This window comes from Miscanthus floridulus, chromosome 8 (assembly GCF_019320115.1).
Source record: "Miscanthus floridulus cultivar M001 chromosome 8, ASM1932011v1, whole genome shotgun sequence".
NCBI lineage: Eukaryota > Viridiplantae > Streptophyta > Magnoliopsida > Poales > Poaceae > Miscanthus > Miscanthus floridulus.
Genome location: NC_089587.1, coordinates 127,010,259 through 127,021,021, shown reverse-complemented (window position 1 = coordinate 127,021,021; position 10,763 = coordinate 127,010,259). Strand labels below are relative to the sequence as shown.

The window sequence follows — 10,763 nt, the reverse complement described above, 5'->3', positions numbered from 1 at the left end:
GGGCCTTTGCCGGGTGCCAGGTGACGACGGCACCCGGCAAAGAATTTTTTTATTTTTTTTTAAATTTCTTTGTCGGGTGCCCCATGACCTGGCACCCGGCAAAGGATTCTTTGCATGGGCCGGCCTTTTTTGTCATGGGCCTTTGCCGGGTGCCAGGTGACGACGGCACCCGGCAAAGATTTTTTTTATTTTTTTTTAAATTTCTTTGCCGGGTGCCCCATGACCTGGCACCCAGCAAAGGCTTCTTTGCATGGGCCGGCCTTTTTAGTCATGGGCCTTTGCCGGGTGCCAGGTGACGACGGCACCCGGCAAAGAATATTTTTATTTTTTTTTTTAAATTTCTTTGCCGGGTGCCCGAGGTGGCACCCGACAAATTTTTTTTTTTTTTTTTGTTTTTTTGACCCCATTTTTTTGTGGGGACTTGCTACAGTAAATATATCCCTATTTCAAAATTTGGGACAATTATGAGTTTTTTAACTATATTTCCTTAATTTTTCCGTTTCATTGAATATTTCCGACTATTCCAAATTTGAACTGCAGGTACATGAAATAATGGAATTTGGTCATTCAAAAAATAGTATTCATGATATTTAGGGTATGTCGAGGCCGTATGCAGGAAGTGGCATGAAATGTCGCGCATCATGTTGTCGTAACATGACGATGAGTGGAGATGTCTAGGTTTTAGGCAGCCGACGTCGCAACTTGCTCGAAACTTTCTCAATTTTTTACCAGGGCCTCCACATGTGATAACAAGACACATCGATAAGTTTCGTGATTTTCGGACACCGTTTAAATTTTATATAATTTAAATAAACTTCGCCCGCGAGTACATCGTCATGTTACGACAACATGATGCGCGACATTTCATGCCACTTCCTGCATACGGCCTCGACATAGCCTAAATATCATGAATACTATTTTTTGAATGACCAAATTCCATTATTTCATGTACCTGCAGTTCAAATTTGGAATAGTCGGAAATATTCAATGAAACGGAAAAAATTAAGGAAATATAGTTAAAAAACTCATAATTGTCCCAAGTTTTGAAATAGGAATATATTTACTGTAGCAAGTCCCCACAAAAGAATGGGGTAAAAAAAACAAAAACAAAAAATAATTTGCCGGGTGCCACCTCGGGCACCCGGCAAAGAAATTTTAAAAAAAAATTAAAAAATTCTTTGCCGGGTGCCGTCGTCACCTGGCACCCGGCAAAGGCCATGACTAAAAAGGCCGGCCCATGCAAAGAAGCCTTTGCCGGGTGCCAGGTCATGGGGCACCCGGCAAAGAAATTAAAAAAATAAAAAAATTCTTTGCCGAGTGCCTAACGGCGTGGCACCCGGCAAAGGATGACGGCAGCTGGCCGCCGTCAAGCCGGCCACCTTTGCTGGCGGCCATATTTTGCCGAGTGGTCGGCACCTGGCAAAGACTAATTTTTGCCGACGGGTGGAATTTGCCGAGTGCCGGCACCCGGCAAAGGCTGCTTTGCCGGAGGCCTTTATTTGCCGGGTGCCTCCAGGCCTGGCACCCGGCAAAGAATTCCTTTGCTGGGTGCCCGATAAAAAGCACCCGGCAAATTTTTTTTTGCTCCCGGCAAATCAGCCGTTTCCTATTGTGGCTCCATGACATTCATGGATTAAGAAACCATAGTTTGATATTTGGTTGATGATCGAGTTGACAGCACGAACCAACTAGGTTTCGTTCTGTATACAAATAAAATAATGACATCGTTCCGCATAGAGACAAATTGGGTAGGTGTTTCGGAATTTTCGGTGATGCTAAGGCTCACGCGGACCTTCACCGTGAGGGAGGGACGTTAGCTTCGGTACGTGTCTTTTGCTGCCACAGCTTATACAGGGGAGCAGCGATGACGAGCGTATGCCAAACATGGCCGTGTCTTGGACGCGCAAGCACCAAGCATTGCGAGCCCTACACGCGTACGCTATTAATTGCCTGCAGAATTATTAGCTTGTCATCAGCAAAAACGAAATGACATAGACGTGCATTTACAATATCACTACCGATTAATGCTATCACCCGGTGGTGATATAGCCCTCCAGGTTAAGGCACAACCCGACACCGAAATATTTTATATCACTGCAGGTTTTAGTTATGGACCATTAGTATCAGTTGTCTTCGACCGTTAGATCTATTTAATTATCACAACATTGATTCTCCACCGTTGATCCCACCTACCATCGTTGGCTCTGGTTATAAAAGCGGCATCATTATGCCTCCACGGTCAAAAGAGGAGGTCCCCCACCCCCTCACGTGCTGCCCTAAGAGGTGATTTTGTAGTATGCAAGATACTCATCGAAAGAATCAAGATGTCCAAGAGGAGGGGTGAATTGGACTAATTCTAAATTTCTTACAATAATTAAACTCTACACTTAGCTCATTTCACCCCCTTGTGCCTAAAAGTGTTTCTATTGTTCTACCACATAAAAGTTTTACACTCTATGTTCCAGTCCTACTCTAGCATGACAATTCTAGTAATGTAAAGACATGAATTGAATTGCTCAAATATAAATGATCAAAGTAAAGAGAGGGAGAGAAATGCGGCGATGTTTTTTCGAAGTATAGGAGAGTCGTCACTCCCTACTAACACTACACACAACCTTTAAACAGCGACTGATTTGGAGTTGCTGAAAGGGGTGTACAGTGATAGACAGTCAGTTGCTAAAGGTTATAGCGACAGACCCCTACAGTTGCTAATGAAGCCATCGTTATATGTAAACAGCGACAGACATTATCTTTAGCAACGGATAGTTTGACGATCCAACTTTTAGCGACCGACAATATGTTAGAGCTTTTAGCAACTGACAGTCCAATGCTATAATAACTTTTAGCAACCAACAGTTCGACGGGCTCAATTGTAAACAGATAAAAAAAATAAAAGCTGGTCTGAAGGTATAGCGATGATCAAACATTAGCCATACATTGATTCACATACACAAAAGTGATCACATTCAAAAGTGATCACATTATCCATACATTGATTCAGGTATTGAACAAGTACATTATACATGTAATGTCACTTGACATCAAACTAGTCCTTGTTTTAAGTATCTGCTGATCAAAAGCAAGGCTAATCCTAGCTGATGATCAAAAGTTTAGCATAGCACATGTCCATGAAAACCAACAAGCTGGTGGCAGCATCCAAAAGTTCCTGAAAAATGATAGAATCAGTAGCCTAATGAAGTACAAGTTCCAATGTACAACTTATAAAAAGACACAGTTTCACGAATATAAACCACATTCACTTAGCTACTGGATCATGCAGAAATACATGCAAATACAAGTGCACAACATTAAGCGAAGCCAATACAATAAAGCATGACAATATATAATAAAATTTTGTTCAAACCCGTATGTTGCTATGAGCATAAACTTTCCCCCATTTTTTTTTTTGGACAGCTCGAATCATGAATTCATGATACACATACCAGAATGACTACTTTTCTTTCATAATACAAAAGCACTTGATTAAGGAGCAAATTGTCTAGCCTGTTTGACTACTCTGTTAGCATCTTATTTTAGTAGCCAAATATGAAAGAAAATATGTTCAAATATACAGTTCTAGTTAACCTAAAAATAATTCATAGGTTACCCATGGTGACCTATGAAAATTCACAAATTCAGCATAAATTTTCTTCCTTCTTATCCATAGTATGATTTATTAAGGGGCTCACATGGGTGCAATAATAGTTAAACAAATGGTAAGGAGTGAATCCTTCATAGTCAAAATACAGGCAGTTCTGAGTTTCTGCCAACTCAAGAATTGCCTTGGGTTCTTGTCCTGCTTCATTACTGTTCTGAAAAGTTTTTACAACAATAACTACCATGGTTAACTATTGATTTTATACATTTATCTGTACAATGCTCAACAGCATAGCTATGCCATTCAAGAGTAGCAATTTTCTGCACAAATAAAAAGTAGATTTTTTCTCTATTTTTTTGTTTGAGTTCCCAAGTCAAAATACATATATAACATTGAGAAACAAATGACTGAGATCATGAAACAATGGGAGATTTGAAGGCTCAACTCACTTGAGGCAATGAGCTGTTCTTCGAGGCTCATTGCAGCGCAAGGCACATCTCATCCAATTAGCAGGTCTATCAGCGTGACCAGCGATTCACGCAAGCCACATGACATAGGGGTGCTGTTGCCTGCGGCTTGAGGTCGACGTGCCCTAGTGTCCCGACATGTTGTGGACCTGGGTACCATGAGTTCTGCGCTTGGACGCTGGCCTCCATGACGGCGAGGTATCACCATGAGCACCGTTACCGACTCCAGCCTGCTGCTGCCATGCAAGGAAAGAAGCTAGTACAAGTAATCTCCTCCAATTTCAGTCAAGAGCTGCATTAGTAACTGTGAAAGAACAACTGCATAACATCTCACATTCATGTATCAAACAACATTGTAGTAGGTTGAGATAAAGGTAAAGTGTGCATTGCTGTTGCAAATAAAGAAATTATGTAACATATAACCAGCATAACAGCAAAGGTATGTTTGGTGGCTCTGAACATCTCGCAAGTTGTCTCATGAGTGATGAAAAAGGACTGAACCTATGAACATTCTTATACAGAAAAAAAATACAGGAACCTAGTTCCATATTCCAATTTCCAACAGATATATAAATGGACAATGAGATTTATATGAGATTCACAAGCTTCCAACAAACTCATAAATCAAAATCCACACTGTGAATACAGACTTAAATGCTACATTTGATCACTGAACCCAGATCAATGCCAGTACTAAATGGTAGATTTCATAAACATATCATTGCTGCACAGACAGTGATAAAAGGGCAGACATTGCAGAGGACATACGTTTCTATGCAACCGAATTAAATATGCTTAGTTTAAGCAGATCATTGGGATGTTTGTTGTCTCAAAATTAATAATGTGATAGTGTGGCATGGATTGCTCTTTATACAGAGAACCTGATAGTGTCTGTCAGGCATATATGTGCAAACCCAATGTCCTTTACTGGATACGTGGCTGCGGTCTGTGTGCTTTGATCTGCTTTACTCTGAATGTTGCTAGCCCTTGTTTTCCTCATCCAATCCCTCCTGAAGCCTATTTAATCACTCCTTTTTGTGTGTGGTTCAGCCTTGGAAGGTCATTTGGATCAGTGAAAACCAGCACAGTTGCACATACAATAGGATAAGTAAATTGTGCAGCAAGAGAAGGGAGGGCTTGGTCTCTATGATTTAGCAAAGGTGTTGATGAGCCCTCTTTTTTCTCTTTCAGTCTTTCCAATCAAGAAAAAAATGTTTCCATGCTGATGTTAGAACTTGGCATTAGAGGCATGCTGATGTTGAAATTAAAATCCCTTAACATGTGGCAGCAGACAACAAAGATAATGATTCAACAAGACAAGCTGATAAGCTATCCTCTATTCAATCCACACATCCAGTACTTGTAAATTCAACTTGTAGATCAATAAATTTAATTTGAAGGGATCGAGGAAGGGAGTAGCACTTGCCTGGTGTTGGCTGACTTATTTTAAGGTAGGCATGAAGATGGTCTGGCAAAAATGAGAATTTTTTCAATGAGCCCAAGACTTGTAAATATTGAATACTACTAATGCCATGTCTGATACTACTAACACTACTTTTGCCATGTTTTCCTATGAAGTATTTGGTTACTACTAAAACTACTAATACAAAGTAGTATTCATTATGCGAGAACGTGTCAGAGGTAAGTCTACTATGTTCAAATATATACTACTATACCACCAGAACTACTGCTAACTTAAAAAGCGTTTGCGGCTAGCCCAAAATGGATCTGAGAAGAATTTGGAGAGCTGAGTTAAAAGGTTTACTCTGAAGAACTGAGTTAAAGGTGTGAGATAACTTGTAACATATGTTAGTCAATAAACGAACTATTAATTTTGGAACAGCACCGAACTGACAGATCTAGGAGCCATATATACTCACAAATCCTATCTTTTCAATTAGCCAATAACGATTGCATCAGGATTCAACATTGTGCTTGTAGCATTCAAGAGTGCTCCAGCAGAAGATACTCAGCAGGGACCATGCCGGTGTCCTGTCAATGACAAGTCAATTATCAGTAACTAGTAAACATCATTGAATGAGAAAACCAAATACTACATACAGACTTGCTGAAAGAATAAAGTAGAATACAATATATTACTTGTGAACGCACTGGATCTGCCGGGAACACGAGCAGGCAAATGAAGATGAAGCCTCCCAGTCCCTACTCACAACGATTCTGAGGAAAGGATGGTCCTGGAGACCTGGACAACGTTTCTCCTCTAGCACTGCAAGAAGCAATTCGTTTCTTCATCAAATTAGATGGCAGATTAGGAGTCGGAGGGAGTTGGGAAGGAGACCAACCTTTATCGATGGGGGCAGGCATACATGGATCGGGAGTTTCGCTGGCTCATCATCATGGATCCATGGATCAGGAACTTCGCTGGTGAAGGGGAGTTGGAGTTGCCATTAGCCGGAAGCCGGTGCGGAGGGGGTGGGGGTGAGGAGAGAGGACGCCGAACGAAGTAGGCTGCCGCCACCACGAGTGGCGCCGCCCCGCGTGGGAGTGGAGAGGACGCCGCCGCCGGTGGATGGAGCCGCCATAGCTGCCATCGGTGACGAAGGGGAGCGGCATGGCAGCGGATCCAGGAGGGGAAGGTGCCTGCCGCCGCCACCATCGGATTTGGTTGGGGATCAACATCGCGCCGCCGAACGTGAGGAGCAGGGAGCGCAGCCGACGGTGAGGGGCAGAGAGCGCCGCGCTGGAGGTGTCAGGTGTGAGGCGCGGGGTTGTGGCGGCGTGAGAGGGAAAATTTGGGGTTGGCAAAGTTTTCTAGGGTTCTAACTAGTGGGCACTTTAGGCCCTCCACAATGTATGCCTAAGTGATGCCCAAAAGAAGAGAGAGATGATTTTAGCACCGCTCATCCCCACTGCAGCAGGTGGTTCCAATTGCAAGCGATGTTGAGAAAACAAGGAGCGGAGCAAGTAGTTGCGCCGGTGCCTAAATCAATAAAAAAATATTTTGTTGGTCCTTCCTGCTCGTGAGAGGAAGACAAGATGAGAGAGGACGCTGTTGTTGTCAGATTACTGATAGAAGATAAAGAACGCGCTCCTTTTTGGCATCACTTTTACACGCTGTAGCCCCAAACTCAACCAAGTGAGCTGGCATACGTGAACAGTATCGGGCACCGCTCACACTGTGGAAGGCCTTAGGTGCGAAAGACCACGCGCAACCCCAATATATATATATATATATATATATATATATATATATATATATATATATATATATATATATATCGACGGATGATTGATACAAATACCAGGCTTTATTGACTGATCCTCCAACAATAAAGCAAAATAAAAATAGCAACTGACGTTCCATTGGAGAAATGAGAAATAGTGACCCACCGTCTGTTACAAGTTTTTAGCGACCGACCGTCCATTGATATTTTGGTGCTTTTAGCGACCCACCTCCGACGCTATTTTTGCGTTGTGGTGTAGTGTGATCCACGTTGGAGCACACGCACAAGGGTGTAGCTCCCCCTTGATCCATGCAAGGATCAAGTGCTCTCTACGGCTGATTCTTCGACACTTCGTCGCGGTGAATCGCCCACAACTGCTCACACCATGACTTAGGTCATCCACAAGCTCCATCAGATGATCACCAAGCTTTCAATCACCACCGAGCCGTCTAGGTGATTGCGATCATCAAGAGTAACAAGCACAAACTCTCACTTGACCAAGACAAGCTTCATGAGAAAGGTGGATGCACATTTGCTACTCCCTATGCACTAATGAGGTCCTTAATCTTGGTGTTGACGGTCGTTAACACCAATTATAAACCATCAACATATCCTTCAAATGTACTTAATTCCATCACCAAACATAGATATAGGGGTTTAAACTAACGAATTCCACGAGCTTTGATAAATATTTGTATGCAGGAGGATTTATCCAGAAAGTAGCTCCCGGGACTACTGCCATACACTTCAAACAAGCAAACCGATGACAACAAGTTATTCAACCCGTAAAAACTTCGAAAGACAACTCTAGAAGGTTCTAGAAGACACCACGCCGAAGCTTGGGCCAAACGGCCACGAAAGTGGGCCGACCGGTCTGCCACGGAGCCTGCTCGCCCTCCACCGCTTCGTACTCCTTCATACGATCTACACTATTGATTTTAAGGCGGTTTTAGGTCGGTTTATCCAACGGTGGTCGAGGGAGTTGACACGGATTGATGATGTGGCGATTCCTTGCCCCCTACTCCACCTCGATTCCTTACCCCCTACTCTACCTCGGCCTATATATAGCAGCCCCTACCCTCTCCCTAGAGCTATCTTGGAAACCCTAATTCATATCTCTCATTCAGAGATTAAGATACACCAGGAGAATTAGGTCTAGACTCTCTAATGTAGTAGATTAGTAGGTCAGGAGTGAGGGTCGAGTTGAGCTCATGCTCAAGTTCCAGATCTAGTCTTGGAGGCTCGGCAAAGCCTTGTATCTTCACTTCTACATCTTGTAAGACTTATTACCAGTTTATCATATTCTTATCTACATGGATATGTTTACTTTAAATATATATCTTGCTTAGTTAAAGGTTATCAATACTTTTGTGTGTGGGTTCATAGAGCGCTTAGCTTTCTAGTTTACCGGTTAGGCTGAGTAGCCGAGTCTCGTGTAAGCATGGTGCTTATACAATGCTCTGCCTGTGAGTGCATCCTGTTCTCGGGTTGGGTGGTAGCAGCGGGAGGTGACAGCCCTGTCTATCCTTTGTAGTCCACTCTGAATTGAGCTGGTTCTTAAATTATAGGACCATAGTCATGTCAGTAGAGTTATCTATTGTGGGTGCTCTACCGTCTAAATAGCGTCCCGAAGTGCACAAGAGTAGAGTTAGTCTTAGCTATAGTCGGGTATATATATACTTTAATCCTTTAATAAGAATATCATAGGAATCTACCTCACCTGTTGTTCTCCTGAGTTGACTAGTTTATATTATCTTTATAGATCTATCCCTGAGTGTCATTCTGCTTAATTCCTATCTATATATTTACCCTCTACTTAAGCTATGCTGGTATATTGATAGATATTCCTCTATTACTCAATAAGTCTTGCTCCATTGTTTTCCTGTGGTAAAATATAAATAACGATACCTAGAATACTCCCGGTAAAATGCTACAATGGTATTCTGTGTACTTGCAGAATCCTTTATATTTTTTTGCATTAATAAATACCAACACTTGGATTCTCAAATCTCAATCACCCCACTAGGCTCTTGCTCTCCCTTGCACTTCAAAGTGTTTCCTTAGCTGAACAAATGGGCAATAGGGGGGAATTGGACGAGTAGGAGAATTATAAATACTCCCCACTCAAACACATAACCGTTGGGGCCAACTCCCCTTTTTCTGCAGGACCATCGGACCGGCCTCTCGGGGGCGTCGGACCCTGGACCCTCGGTTCGACTCTCACATAAGGAGCAGTACCCGTATTGTGTTAGAAGGAGCCATTGTTGCGCGCCAGCTATAGTAGGGTCCACTGACCACTCGTCGGCCCAGTCCGATGCACCAAAAACCTCTCGATGTAGAGTCTAGAAACCGTCAGACTGAGACATAGCGTGGTCCGACGCTTCGCTGCTCTCTGAGTCCGATGACTCCTGGTTCAACCACGTGAGTGAACAATTCACTCATTCTATCCGACGACGGCATTCTCTAGGGTCCGACGATTCTTCTTCACTTTGCCTGCTTTGTGGATGCGCCACGTAGGCGTCGGACCCAGGTAGGTTGGTCCGACGACCATGCCTTAGCACGGTCTGACACCTACCCAATCCTTTCTTTCACTTTCGATTCAAAAACTTTGTTAAGGGGGATTGTTCCATTTAATCTTTGGGCTGTCCCTGAGCTTCCTAGTGCTAAGTTTGATAGGTGTGCACCACACCTAACACACTAGACTCACCTAGGTCAAGATAATAGTACGACCAAAGGAAAAACAAAGTCCTAAACTACTTTAAATGTGTCTCCAACACCAATCAACACTTAGAACTAGTCCGTCCTTAACCTTGTCGTCTATCCTTTGAAAACCGAAATGATTTCCATCGATAGGGCATGAAAACCATAATTTCCCAATCAATCACCATTACCATGACCTAACTCAATTTGCCTCTACAAAACACACGTTAGTCACAATAATCTTGTGTCGTCATTAATCATGGAAACCCAACTAGGGGCCTAGATGCTTTCACTCATAATGTTTTTGCCACTTATATATTATCCATACATATATATTGGTTGTTTTATCTGAGAGAATCTGACACATACACATTTCATTATGTGTAGTCACGGTGATACATATGACAGGTACTAGAAGAATATTTGTGAAGATGGAGACGATGCCAAAGTTAATGTTTTTTAAGCCTTCACTAAATATCATAACCTATTATTTTTGAACATTGAATGTAACCAGGCAATCACACGGGTCACATGGGGTCGTGCTTCGGCATTAGCGTGACTCGGTATATGATGAACTTAACAGAATTGCCCCTAAAATGTATTTCTACTAGGGCAGTTTGTAATCTACAATGCTCCTCATCATACTTACAGGTGGTTCCTTTTGTCGTCCACCTCTATTAGAAATGAAAGCTAGTTCAAAAATCATGTATGTACTAGTCGGCACATGCAAGGAAGAAGGACCGACAGCGGTAGGTGCAGCCGTAGAGTCTCTTGTGTCACCATCCGTGTGTAGCAACAGCTCATACATCCTTT

The 10,763-nt window shown here is 42.7% G+C and overlaps 1 long non-coding RNA gene across 1 annotated transcript; it reads right to left on the bottom strand.

Annotated features, from left to right (window-relative positions):
• Positions 1–2,916: 2,916 nt before the first annotated feature.
• Positions 2,917–6,886, bottom strand: LOC136473522 (uncharacterized). Its single transcript, XR_010762651.1, has 5 exons — positions 6,369–6,886; positions 6,166–6,292; positions 5,946–6,057; positions 4,048–5,533; positions 2,917–3,166 (listed from the first exon to the last, which is right to left on the bottom strand). It is a non-coding gene; the product is annotated as an uncharacterized lncRNA (long non-coding RNA).
• Positions 6,887–10,763: the final 3,877 nt, after the last annotated feature.